At 35.3% G+C, this 13,643-nt stretch overlaps 1 long non-coding RNA gene across 2 annotated transcripts; it reads left to right on the top strand.

Moving 5' to 3' along the window:
• The first annotated feature begins 6,490 nt into the window (after positions 1-6,490).
• LOC128675599 (uncharacterized) lies at positions 6,491-9,479 on the top strand. Of its 2 annotated transcripts, XR_008405314.1 has the most exons (3): positions 8,086-8,286; positions 8,890-9,094; positions 9,336-9,479. It is a non-coding gene; the product is annotated as an uncharacterized LOC128675599 (long non-coding RNA). The 2 variants fall into 2 exon arrangements; XR_008405313.1 differs by having other exon boundaries at positions 6,491-8,286; positions 8,890-9,479.
• The last annotated feature ends 4,164 nt before the right edge of the window (positions 9,480-13,643 follow it).

Here is a 13,643-nt window from a genome sequence, read left to right as displayed (position 1 = left end):
CTTGGTGCGCGAGTCCGACTCGAACATTTATTTTATTTGTTTTTTGCCCACAGCCGTTTTAGAGGGCGGTAAAACTACCTGCTATTAGCGACCCCTTGGGATGCAACGGCATACAAAATGCATTGAAATGAGACTTAGTATGCAACCCGTGGGAATGATTTCGCTCGTCTTCTATCTAATTGAATAAATAAATCTTTGCGTGGTAAAAATACAACGTTACTATTATCACCAGTTAATTGCGCTTATAATTATGTACGTTGTAATTAACTGACTTGCGTCAGTAAAATTAATTCAATGAAATGATTTTTTTTTTAAAGTTAATGTTAAATGAATGATGGGTTTTGAAGAAATTGGTATATGCATAAGTAGGTATCTAAAATAGTTCTTCCTATTGTCTGTCCCTATGTCCCTATGACGACCTCGGCGGTGCAGTGGTAAAGCGCTTGCCTCTGAATCGAGAGGTCCCGGATTCGATCCCCGGTCGGCTCTTATGAAAATAGGGGTCTTAGGAAAATGTTCTTTTTCTGATTGCGCCGGGTCCTGGATGTTTATCAATATTTGTTATATTTGTTATAAAATATAGTATCGTTGAGTTAGTATTCCATAACACAAGTCTCGAACTTACCTTGGGGCTAGCTCAATATGTGTGATTTCTCCTAATATACTTATTTTTTATTTATTTATTATGTATGCTTAGATCTTTAAAGCTACGCAACGGATTTTCATGCGGGTTTTTTAAATAGATAGAGTGACTCAAAAGAATTTATTTTAGTATCACACGAGCGAAGCCGGGACAGGGTGTTAGTATTTTAAAAGTTGCACCGTTCAAGATACGTAGCATGACAAGTGATGTTAAATTGCAAGATTTGATTACATGCGGACAGGAGATGGAAAAATTGAAAAAGACAAGGACCGAGGACGCTTTACCTCAAGTGAGAGGGCCCGGCGTGCCCGGCACCATATAGCCTAATAGATACGCCACTGTATTTAGTGCACATTGAGGCACATAGACATACAGTGCACTATAAATTTACAACAATCCCTGCATCAGGTCTACCAGTTGGCTCAGCAAATGTATGGCCAAGTTGACATCTGACGAATTGACTGCCCTGTGAGTGTATAGCTTAATCATTTACTAGCTTTGCCCGTGGCTCCGCCCGCGTGGACTTCCCACGTGATCAGTTATTTTTATGAGATGAATCAATCTTCTTGAAATTTCGCATACATATTATTTGAAGTATACGGACAGCCCAAAAACTCGGGCTGACTATGTAATTTATTAAGTTGTTACCTGAGCGAAGCCAGGACAGGCTAGTGATAACAGAAAAGTTAAAACTCTGGTAAAATGTGATAAAACCGCAGTTTATTCCAATTAACACAGCATGTGTAATTAAATCCATTTACCTGTCCTGTTGAAATTACTATAATTAAACACATGAAATGGCTATTATCGAGAATAATAACATAATATAATTATTGAATTTTCAATAAAATATTAATTAAATTTATCGTTATTTCAGCGAGCGTATGTGTTTGATTAACATTTTGTTAATGGATCTTGTTGATAAAGTAAGTACTCGTTATGATTACTAGTTGTTTCACACAGCTTCATCTGCAGCAAAAAATCTATCACTCTTCTTTATTTTTAGTCTTTGGGAGCAGAAATGTTAACAAGTATTGTCTTGCAAACGAAATTTTATCAAAACTGGTTCAACAGTTTAGTCGTCAAGGTGTAAATAGATAGCAGACATTCACATTTATAAAAAGTATGTACCATGTAAAAGTATGTAAAATGTCGTCAGATCGTGTACCATAAACTTTAAACAAAAATTATGATATCCCAGCTGAGTATTTGAATTTTCACTCAAGTAATGCCTAATTCAAGTCACAGAGCAAGTCGCAACAAGTGCATACAAATCCAAGTGCACCAAATAGTAAGACAAGAAATGTTTCCTTTATGAGTTTTTGCTATGCGTTCTACGAAAGGCGCTATCGTCTTTTCTTTGTAATCTTTTGTACAAACCGTGCGAAACATTTTATTGTCAACGTCTTACACTCTCGAGTGTTCCCGGTTTCATTATCGGCTGTGACACCAGGGGGCTACCGTGAAACATAAAAGACGTAGGTAGTATTGTTGTGTCCACACATTCTGTTTTTATTTTTATTTTTACGATACGTACCAACACAATACAATACAAACATGCACTATGGAAAGTTTGGTTCACTAGTGTGTATGCGACTATTTGCATTAGATGGCGGTAGTTAGTCGTAAAAGTCATGTCAGATGCCTTTGGGCGACTTGATTAAAATCTGATACAATAACACACTCGATATGAATGAAGTTTAGTTTTTATTTAATTAATGACCTTACCAAAAAATTGGCACATATCGACATGTGCCTATTTTTTATGACCTACGTTTATTTTCAAACTGATAGACTGACAAATCATACTGAGAAAGATGAAGAGAAGTGATGGAGATTATTCCTAGTTCTTTGAGATGTTTGCCATCTTTGATCCAGTCGGTCGCTAGCCAGTTATTTGTTTGCACAAGACAGTATTGGTTCGCCAGTCTATGTACATATACCTAAGTCTAATTTTGCATATTGAATAGTCTATGTCTGCCTATATTAATACAACTGTTTTTACAAGCTTTTATTTAACTTGCAATGTTTACAAACTTTGCATTGGACCGAGATGGGTACACAAATAAAGGAGCAAGAATTTTAAATAAGGGGAATCCCCTTTATTTTCCCACCTTTGCCCAGCAGTGGGACACGACATCGAAAGATTAAGAAAAATGTGTATGTATGTATGTTCGGGTGTAATCATTATAACTCAATTTTGAACCAAACCTTCAACCGATTGAGCTTTTGTACACACGGTTAGTTTGGATGACAATGCATTATTATGAAAAGCATGACCTGATGATGCCCAGGAAGGGCTCCCGACGAGGGAACTCCATAATGTTTACTGAGCAGACACGCAAAGTACGCCATTTTATCTAAACACAGTGCGCACTCAAAACCTCAGTTGCACCAGTCGCCTTTAACGTTAACTTTAACCCGCTCGACTACGATTACTAGATAAAACGTCGTATCTTTCGTGGTTCTGCGCAGGTTCAAGTTAACGTCAAGGTTAACTGGTGCAACCCACTCTAAGAGTAGGTTGCACCAGTCAACCTACTCTTAGAGTGGGTTGCTACTCTTAAATAGTTACCTACTCTTAAATAGTTACCTACTCTTAAATAGTTACCTACTCTTAAATAGTTACCTACTCTTAAATAGTTACCTACTCTTAAATAGTTACCTACTCTTAAATAGTTACCTACTCTTAAATAGTTACCTACTCTTAAATACTTACCTACTCTTAAATAGTTACCTACTCTTAAATAGTTACCTACTCTTAAATAGTTACCTACTCTTAAATAGTTACCTACTCTTAAATAGTTACCTACTCTTAAATAGTTACCTACTCTTAAATAGTTACCTACTCTTAAATAGTTACCTACTCTTAAATAGTTACCTACTCTTAAATAGTTACCTACTCTTAAATAGTTACCTAATCTTAAATAGTTACCTACTCTTAAATAGTTACCTACTCTTAAATAGTTACCTACTCTTAAATAGTTACCTACTCTTAAATAGTTACCTACTCTTAAATAGTTACCTACTCTTAAATAGTTACCTACTCTTAAATAGTTGGTACGGTTTGTAGGAATAGTTGGCTCTCGTTCGTCTTTCATTTCCTTGTAATTGCGAAACGTCCCCCGGGACAAGGACTCCGCGTTGCAAATAAAATTCTTACACCAGTCTCTTTATTATGCGCCAGGGTTTTTAGCGACCTAGTACTGAAAATCCTGCAAAAATATAATAACATGCCCCCTTTTCGACGACCTCGGTGGCGCAGTGGTAATATGCTTGCCCCTGAACCGAGAGGCCCCGGGTTCGATCCCCGGTCAGGTCATGATGGAAAATGATCTTTTTCTGATTGGCCCGGGTTTTGGATGTTTATCTATATATGTATTTGTTATAAAATATAGTATCGTTGAATTAGTAACCCATAACACAAGTCTCGAACTTACTTTGGGGCTAGCTCAATCTGTGTGATTTGTCCTAATATATTTATTTATTTATTATGCAATCGAAAGCATAGAAAGTCAATTAATAAAATGAAAAAGAGTTTGAAAACAACTTTTTCGTCAATATAAATTTCAAGAAATAAGTACTCGTATATTTAATTTCTTTTTATATCTTTTTTCTTTTCCCATCTGTGCTGGGATTTTTGTTTTTAAATCATTTTCTTTTCTTCGTATAATCCTTCGATTCTGGAGATAATAAAAACAATTGAACATTAGAATCGCAATCCGATCGCGCCGCGAGCGAACTAAAATGCTAAACCTATTTTAAAATAAAATAAAAATAATAAAATTGTATTGTGCTATTAGCGCGACGCCTCTCAATTAAATCAGATTGGTAAGAATTATATTAATTATATTATTTATTACTAGCCGTTACCCGTAGCTCCGGTTGTCTTTATTGGCTATGTTTGACCACAGATCTATTCTATAATTTCCTCATAATCTGCCCAACCGTATAACAGTGGACAGAAAGACAGACGGATAGACAAACTTTCACATTAATAATATTAGAATTGTATTGCGTCTTTTTATATTGAACAAAAATCACCATCGTTCCGGTCATTGGTTGGTTGAGGACTGTGTTCTGTTTTCCTGGATTCAACGCCAAAAAAAAAAAACTTAATTTAAATAAGAACATATAAAATTTATTAATAATTTATAGTATATTGCCATAATACAAACAAACGATGTTTTCAATTAATATTTTGTCACATAAAACAAATGAAAATGCGTAATTTCAATCGCGGTCGGGACGCGTAATCACAAAATGTGGTCGAGCGATCCGTTTGGCGCTAGTGTCGCGTTATAGTGATTACGCTGTGGTTAGCAGCCTATAGAATATAGCTTATTTAGATTAGAGCATTATCGAATCAGCTCGATGGAACCACGGATTATGCAAATGAATACCTACGCTAATACTAAAGTAAGTATGTCGCGTCGTTTACGTTAATTTTCATTCGCTGCGACCGGAGACTTGGATGGATTCGCCAAAAACTAATTGTTATCTCATTAAAATATTGTTTACTAGCTGCGCCCAGGGAAAGTGGGAATTTCGGTATGAAAAGTACCCTATGTATTAATTAAATTACGTTAAATTCTAACCCTGTACCAAATTACATAACAATAATAATTTTGCGAGAATTTTGAAATAGATAATTTTGTGTTTAAAATAAAATATGATAATTTTCTTAGGTTTCAACGCCCAACAGTGACAATTCTTTTTTTTTACGCACAGCACAGTTTAAAACGTGCGGAAGCCATATTCCATTTTTCCAAAAAAAAAAAGCGAACCATAAAGCATTAGTCAAAGCAAAAATATGAAAGTAATAAAAATGCGTATAAACAAAATGCTATACGGGAAATATGTGCAGCCAGTATTCCCCCATCAGATATGCTTTCGATCTGTTTTCGCAGCTGTACCGTAAACAATGTGTTTAATTAAAACCAACAGGCATAACACCCATGTTACATTTACTTGTGATAAATTTTATTTGTTCAGTTAAATGTGAAGCGATAAAACGTATTAACAAAATACATAGTTAATTGTCTGTTCCGTGGACATAAAATATATTATAATAGGACATTGACGACCTCGGTGGCGCAGTGGTAAAGTGCTTGCCTCTGAACCGAGAGGTCCCGGGTTCGATCCCCGGTCGGGTCATGATGGAAAATGATCTTTTTCTGATTGGTCCGGGCCAAGACCCGGGTCTTGGATGTTTATCTATATATGTATATGTTATAAAATATCATATCGTTGAGTTAGTATCCCACAACACAAGTCTTAATATATTTATTTTATATTTAAAATTGATTGGAAATTCCATTTAAAAAATAATAAAATTATAAAAATGAGTTTCAGACAGTGCCCTTCAGCAGGGCCTCACGGGAGCAGCCTAGCCAGACATTTGTTTCCTGCGTTTTTGTAATTCCCTCATAGACTGTTTATCCATGTAGGTGATATTAAACTGGCAAAGATAAAAATTGGGACTTTGTGTTATAATTACGGATTTATTTATTTTTTACTTTCTTAAAAAGATGTTTAACTTTTTGTCACGGTACTTTTACCAACAATATTTAAAAACACATCAAGTAATATTATTAATCCCAATTTGAAGTCAAGGATTGAATAATTACATTACTGACATTTTCCTCGTTCGCACGGGCATAAAAAAAAACAGATTTGATGAGATCGGGCCCAAACGCGAAAGCCTGATAAACAAACCGATAGACTTTCATATTTATATTATAACTAGGTGGCCCGTGCTGGCTTCGCTCGGATAAAACCTTAATAAATTACTTACCTAAACCTTCATCAGGCACTATTTATTAAAAAAAAACCCGCTTCAAAATCCGTTCTGTAGTACATAGGGACAAACAGCGGAAAGCGACTTTGTTTTATACTATGTACCTACTAGTAATTGTAGATAAGGATGTGTAAGTATGGATTCAAAAGGATTTTAACCGCGCGTTGAAATACCGCTCCTTCGCAAGGGGGTAACAGTTCAACGCGTGTTCGCCAAAGTGCTAAAAGTTATTCACATTTTAATTCCAGTAACATCACTTGCCGGAGTTATCATCCTCTCAACTTGGTATTCAGTTAAATTTTAACTGAAATTCATTGATACACGAATGATATAGACGATGTAAATTACATTCCAATTTACATCACATGTATCTTATATTCTTTACCACATTTCCCACGGGAACATTCATTTTTTCGGGATAAAAAGGCCTTTTCCGTAGTTCACACTACATATGCAAAATTTCAAGAAGATTCACGAAGTTTGGGTAAGCAGATACAGCGGGAAGAGGTAACAAACAAATTTACTTTCGCATTTATTATATTAGTTGGGCAATCCCAATCCAATGGATTGAGTGTGTTATTCCTAGAACTGATACGAGTGTAGTCTTAATTATAGATTTTATGAATACCAATATAGTAATCTTCTTTATTTAGGTACCGGATTTTTATGCTTTACCAAAGCACGTAATGAGGTGCTCATATGCAACGCAACTCTTCCTATAGATTTGTCTTTTCTGTCTAGTTATTACACAAAATAGTATGGTCCTTATCTTTTTGTTACACTTAATTATCTATTTGTTACACTTGTCTGGGCTAAAATTGGTATGCATTACCTGCTCAAACTTAGCCCAACTTGATGTCTGATGAGTACTAATGACTGCCTCGTTTGCAGTTCGTCTGTTGACTTTAGGTGCCGAAATTAATACCGTCTAACTTTATTTATGCGTCTTAATTTAGTTATTTATTTAAATATCTTTCTAAACGCTAAATAAATCGGCAACAATTTAATTTGTCGTCACCCGAATCCTACTAATATATTAAATACAAAAGTTTGTCAGAATGTAAGTATGTTTGTGACTCTTTCACGCGAAATCTACTGGACGGATTGTTATGAAATTTGGTACACGGGTAGAATATAACCTACAATAGCACACAGGGTACTTTTTATCCCGAAATTCCTACAGGAATGAAGTCCCGGAACGCAGCTAGTTTAATATAAGAACTAAATACAATGTAATGTAAAAAAACCTTGAAATTTTGAAGACTCGACTGTAAATTTACAACCGGCATCCTGTCTGACGTCAACCCTCCTTGGGAATACTTTGTCGCCTATCAGCTGCTAAAGCTATCCCTTAATCGCCGTTTAATCATAATAAGGTGCAACTACACAAATCAACTATTTAGCTTGTTTGTCGTGTGTACGAATTATTCGTAAATTAGATTTAAACTGTTGTCCGTAGTTCCACCCGCGATGTCATCAAATTTTATTAAAATCGATCCAGAGCGGTTTACTTGTGAAGGCGTAACAAACAAAAGACAGACAGACTTTCGCATTTATTATGTTAATATAAAACGTGGATTGTAACATCACATTTCAATTATGTGCTAAAATATATTTTATTGCTAACAAAAAATAACCAATATTGAATTCCGTTTCGCGTAAAAGGATATACTTAGCTATGTTTACATAACGATCAATACATAAAGGAAATGAAATCGGCTGATAAGGAACGTTTCAATTTCGAATCCAATTTATATTTATCGCAATAAAATGTTTGGATGTAGAAAATCCAAAAAGTTTCACGTAAAATGTTTCGCTACATATATTGTATGCTGTATTATATGTGAGTACTAGTAGTTGGCGACTACGTCCGCGGTAAAAAGTATCTTTAGTGTTTATGCTAACTTTTACTATCTTGGACATACAATGTCCGCTGCCTATAGGCGACTTGAACAAAATCTGACACTAGTGTTAGTAATAATACTCGATAAAGGACATAGAATTTTTATATGGAAATAAATGAGATGATATGGAAAAGATTGCAGTTTCTACAGATATCGATGTATTTTCTTTAAAAAAATCGAGTTATCTACCTAAGTATTATCATTCAAGATAGATCCACCTGATGGAATGACCAATAACTATATGACCAATAATAAATGGCGTGAAAAGATTTCTTCAGGGTCGGTCAAAGCGCACGTCTTCCTGCCTTCTCCATTTCACACACAAGTTAATAATCAGCCAGTGTGCAGGTTTCCTCACGATGTTTTCCTTCACAGGAAGCAAGTGATGGTCGATGAAAACTATATGAGTCAGATTGGTATACAAACTCATGTGGCACGATTTGGATTCGAACCTGGGACCTTTCGATCCACCACGACTTCGACGAAACACTGAAAATCCATAACACTTGAAATATAAGAAAGTATTAATCTTCTTTTTTTAGTGGCAACAATACTTAAATCCGTGAACAGCGCAGAACCGATCGATATAGTCACTGAGAAGGATAAACTCAATCGAATACCTAAAACGAAGGTCACATTCTTCTGGTACGTGCCAGAAAAAGACCCCATTTTCAGAAGACAAAACCGCATCACTAATACTAGTACAGTCACAGCTGTTTTACAGTCGAGTAGAAACTGATAAAAATTGTAAGTACAATCGAGGGCATATGTAAACCTGAACCTTTGGTAGGAAGTTACTTAGTTTAGTCAGGTTTATCTGTTCCCGGCTGTACATAGTTTGTACAAGTTAGTATATACACTCTGTATGTCATATATGACGCAGGGATTTTATCAGAGACGTGGTTTCGTAATTTCAGTAGTGAATTTATTATTACACAGATTATTGTATATAGCGACCGGTTTTCATAATTTAACGATCTCTTTTCAGTGATATTGTAATTTTACTGGACCGCAACAGCTTTTATAATATCCCTGCAACATATTATATAAATCAATAATTACATGTGTTGATTAATTGTACAAAATGTTTATGACTGGCCATAGATAAAAAAATAAAACAAACCGATCTGCAGAGTTTGTTTTTTTTATGTATGTTTACGGCATTACGTTTTTAAAATTTATCCCTTCACATGACTGTAGTATAAGATAAAAGCTTCTTGCTAAATTTCAAGGTCACCCTTCAGCCTGATTGTCCTTAATTATCCTTACATATTATAAAACAAAGTCCTCTTGCGTCTGTCTGTGTGTTCGCGATAAACTCTAAAACTACTGCACGGTTATCATGCGGTTTTAACCAATAGATAGAGTGATTCCTGCGGAAGGTTTAAGGTTTATTCGAGCGAAGCCGATACGAGCTGCTAGTTTAATATTAAATTTGGTAACACTAGCCGAATCAGATGCTTGACAAATTATTAAACCTATACTGTTATTATAAAAAGGTAAGTTTGTGAGTTTGAGGCGGGTAACCTCCCAAACTACGGAACCGATTTCAAAAATAGTTTTACCATTAGAAAGGTACATTATCTAACATTGCTATAGGCTATATTTTATCTCAAAATTCCCACGGGAGCGAAGCCTCGGGCAACATCTAGTGAATAAATAATACAGTTAGCTATTGTAGAATTTTTTTTTCTTATCGCTACTAACCCACTTTTATTAACAATTTTAACTGTTCAACTAAGCACAGATAGAAGTTTAGTATACTTAGGTACTATTTTCCTTTTATTTATTAATAAAAAATACAACTATATTACTTTCCTAATAAATATAGCAAATCTCAAAATTAAGTTGTTTCTAATCTTGGAGTATAAAAAATGGTAGAATCTTTCCCCAAAAAGCAGCAGATTTTGCTCAAACTTATTTTCTTGAACATGAAAAAAATCCGATTCACGAAGTTGGCCCCGCGAGCAAAAAGACTTCGCAGAAATGGCAAATTAAAAAACTTAAATTAAAATCTATCATAGTGATGTCTATGGAGCCCCGGATTAAAGTTGGCAACTCTGAATTAAACTGTTTTCAAATGAAGTGAATGCGCGCAGTCTGCTGGAAACAATAGGATTGAATGGAGATGGAATCGAATGGAGTTTTTTTTTCCTTATCTTTTCTTGTTCTATTTTACAAGATTAGATAGATCTGCTTGTAAATTAATCGTGTCTTAGTGTCTCTGCCTGGGAGCGGCAGTTGAACACGAAGCATTAATATACTATACTGATGTGTGCGTCTGTGCCATTTCGGCATAAGGATATATAGAGTAAAATCTATTCATATAATAAAACTGTAAGTGGGCTATGTCTGTACATAAGAGATTTAAAAAAAACATTTTTTCTTAAATTGTTATCTGTATGTTTATACGCGCGTCACGCAAAAACTGTTATATGGAACTTGATACGACTCTCACAGCTGTAAGTATAGTAAATAGTATTCTCTTAAACACTCTCTTTTTGATCCTCGCGTGTTTCCCATTTTATTCGTTTCAATATTTCTTTTATCTATGGTATTTAGTGAAGTTTCAAAAAGCATCTTAACATTTTGAAGTTTTGGCTGTGATTTCATGACTGATTTTACGAGATCAACCCTTTTTTGGGAGAATTTTTATTACTGCCAAGCCTTACCATGTAAGACGGACATACAGGGGAGACTAATGGAGCTGTCCTATTCTAGGACAGTAATTACAAATGTAAAACCAATTAGCATTATCAAACAAAGTTAATAAATTACTTATAAAAAATGCTCGAACCTGTTTTAAGCTCTTCCAGCTGAAACTTAAAAGTTTCCTGTCGCCGGACAGTAGATATGCCCATGCTATTAAGCTTTAAGAGCTTTGATAAGTTAGTCATTCTTTCAGATTTGTTTACGAGCTTCCATTTAGTTCTACCAGTTCCAGTTCATATCGTGTGAATTTGATGATAGTATCAGACTTTATTTATCTAGAGACCGTGGAATTAGTAGGTACTTCGTGAAGTACTTACTTAATTAATAAATAAATAAATATATTAGGACAAATCACACAGATTGAGCTAGCCCCAAAGTAAGTTCGAGACTTGTGTTATGGGATACTAACTCAACGATACTATATTTTATAACAAATACATAAATAGATAAACATCCAAGACCCGGGCCAATCAGAAAAAGATCATTTTCCATCATGACCTGACCGGGGATCGAACCCGGGACCTCTCGGTTCAGTGGCAAGAACTTTACCATTGCGCCACCGAAGTCGTCAAATTTTATTTATTTAATTCATACTAAGGACAAATAAAGTCTGACATTGACTTACCAATGTAGGTTGGGAAATTATGGATGAAGTAGATGTAAGACGGAGTGATAGATTTAAAAAAAGATGTGGCTTGAATTTGATTGGGCAAGTAAGGTGGGGGGAAAATATTTAATTTGCTAAAATTTTGTCTTTGTTTAGACATCTGACATGACTTGGTACGACTAGTGAACTAAACAGTCTTTCAGTGTGCATGTTTTCTCAACGTTTTCCTCTCACTGGCAGCACGTGGAGGCCTGTGGATAACATGAGTCATATTTGTACACTAACTACTAAATTCTACTAGGCTACTAAACATTTTACTAGCGTCAACCCTCCTTGGGAATGCTATGGTTGCCTATATCCTTAGTCGCCTCTTACGACATCTACGGGAGGATATGGAGTAGTGATATTCCAGGGCGGACCCACACACAATTATGGTATCAAATACGAGAGTTATAGTTGACTTTAGCCTGCAACAACAACGCCGCTGACGTTTAGACAAAATGGCGTACTTTTTGTTTTTCTGCGCAGGTTACAATTAACGTCAAAGTTGACGCAGTATATGTTTATCAAGATCGGTATATGTTTGTGGTTTAAACAATAAATACAGTCTGCAAATAATCCTGCTTATGTAGATAGCCATTATTCAAAATATATTTTCCAGTTAATTCAAATACGTCTGAATCATACGCACACGCCATTTAATATGTCCTAGATAAATGATATACATTCAATAGTCAGCCGACGAAATATCAGTTTGTATTTGTTGATGCTAAATTACTATAGGTCTACGTTACCTATTTATATTTTTAAGGGGGGCTACCACGAAACATAGCATGTCATTGCGTCCCCACATTCTCATTTTAATCGTTAGTAACGTGCTACGTGTTTCTATATTCGTGGTAGGCCTTCAGTATATGAAATTTAAATGAAATTATCAAGGATAGTGACAAGAGGTTGGTACGACACCACAAGAAATGGCATCGTCTAGGATCTAGATTTTGTGGATCTTGAAGATCCATTAATTAATTCTAGCATTATATATCGACGACCTGTTGATACTATTATTTCACACTACACAGAATATCACAAAGTCCCTCTTTGTCTGTTTCTAATTCATTCCTGAAAGTTTAAAAACAAGATTGTATAGTTATCGCATGTGAAGTCGCGCTACAGTTTCTATACAGGGAATTTAATATAAATCGACTTGTAGACTGTCTGTTTTACGTTACCCATAAAATGTTTGACGTTTAACCTGAGCCAGTTTGTTTTGGGCAAACATAAAAAATACAGTCAAATATTGTGAGCGTGCGCTGGCATACATTTCGCGATAGTTTCTGCTCTGATTCATAAATATTTACCGAGAAATGAGTAAACATAAGTACATACAGAATCCTTTGGTTGGGTTCATAAAAGCGAAAGGGTTTTCATGCCAGCTATGTCAGCACTGTCGTCGAACACTTTGCCAAACTTCGGCGGATTCTGTATACATTGCTGGTTCTACATTGCGGCAAATAAAAGAACTCATACTAACTACGCGATGTTCACGGGTTTCGCATCGGCTGTGTCTGAGTTCAGCGAGAGTGTGGAGCTGGCATCAGAGTGCAAGATCGTATGGTTCCGTTCGAATAGGACTTATCACGTAGGTATTCGAACAAGGCGACTAAAGAGAGGCAACAACTGCATTTCCAAAGACGGTTAAACTCGGCGTAGCGGCCGGCTGTGTAGCCTTCAAACATCTTAAGGTTTATTTTTCAAGCGTATTCTGGATATTGATTTTGATTTTGTCAGAGCCGAAAAGACAAAGTTGAGTTCGAATAATTAAAATATAGAAGTTGCAAAGAAAAAGTTATGTCAAAGATTAAACTGTATAATAATTATATTTTAAAATTGAGACACTTAGGGTTTGTTAAATGGGGCAACTTACTTTTAAATAGCAACGAAATTATGAATTCGAAATCATAATTATATCATCTTAAT

Source organism: Plodia interpunctella, chromosome 14 (assembly GCF_027563975.2).
Source record: "Plodia interpunctella isolate USDA-ARS_2022_Savannah chromosome 14, ilPloInte3.2, whole genome shotgun sequence".
NCBI classification, from domain to species: domain Eukaryota; kingdom Metazoa; phylum Arthropoda; class Insecta; order Lepidoptera; family Pyralidae; genus Plodia; species Plodia interpunctella.
The sequence above is the reverse complement of the archived record's forward strand: the minus strand, read 5'-3'. Positions and strand labels throughout refer to the sequence as shown.